Raw genomic sequence first — 498 nt, 5'->3', positions numbered from 1 at the left:
ATTTTTTTGACCATTTCACGATTTGTGCGTGTCATCCTTGCGCAGGGGTCATGCTAATCTTCTCTGTATCGTTCCAAGTTTATCGGATGTCCCCGAAGGGACGACTATAGATGAAGAGTTTCGCCATATAGAGGAGTCGTTGGTTCTTCTTCTGGTCGATATGGGACAACGCGAGTTCTAAACGAACTAGTTTACTGTTGATGGTCATACATTCTCAATGTCTTTAAAATTAGGGTTAATGACCTAGGAAGGTAATTAGTTTCCAGTTTGTCCGTATTAGGTCACTAAGGTTTTTTTTGTGCGTATTAGACCAATATGGTTGTTATTAACGTTTAGAAATAGTCCTTTTTACCGGTTTTACCTGTAAAAATGACTATTTCTAAACGGTAATAACAACCATATTGGTCTAATACGCACAAAAAAAAAACTTAGTAACCTAATACGGACAAACTGGAAACCTAATTACCCTCCTAAGTCATTATCTCCAACATCAAATTC

The 498-nt window shown here is 37.3% G+C and overlaps 1 non-coding gene across 1 annotated transcript in view; it reads right to left on the bottom strand.

Moving 5' to 3' along the window:
* Positions 1-102, bottom strand: part of LOC145060723 (U6 spliceosomal RNA) — a 103-nt gene extending 1 nt beyond the window's left edge. Inside the window, exon 1 of the small nuclear RNA XR_013686910.1 lies at positions 1-102. This exon is cut by the window's left edge and continues 1 nt beyond it. This is a non-coding gene — a small nuclear RNA (U6 spliceosomal RNA).
* Between the last annotated feature and the right edge of the window lie 396 nt (positions 103-498).

Source organism: Lactuca serriola, chromosome 6 (genome assembly GCF_051521515.1).
Source record: "Lactuca serriola cultivar US96UC23 chromosome 6, Lser_US96UC23_V15, whole genome shotgun sequence".
Taxonomy (NCBI): domain Eukaryota; kingdom Viridiplantae; phylum Streptophyta; class Magnoliopsida; order Asterales; family Asteraceae; genus Lactuca; species Lactuca serriola.
This window is presented reverse-complemented; position numbering and strand designations above follow the sequence as displayed.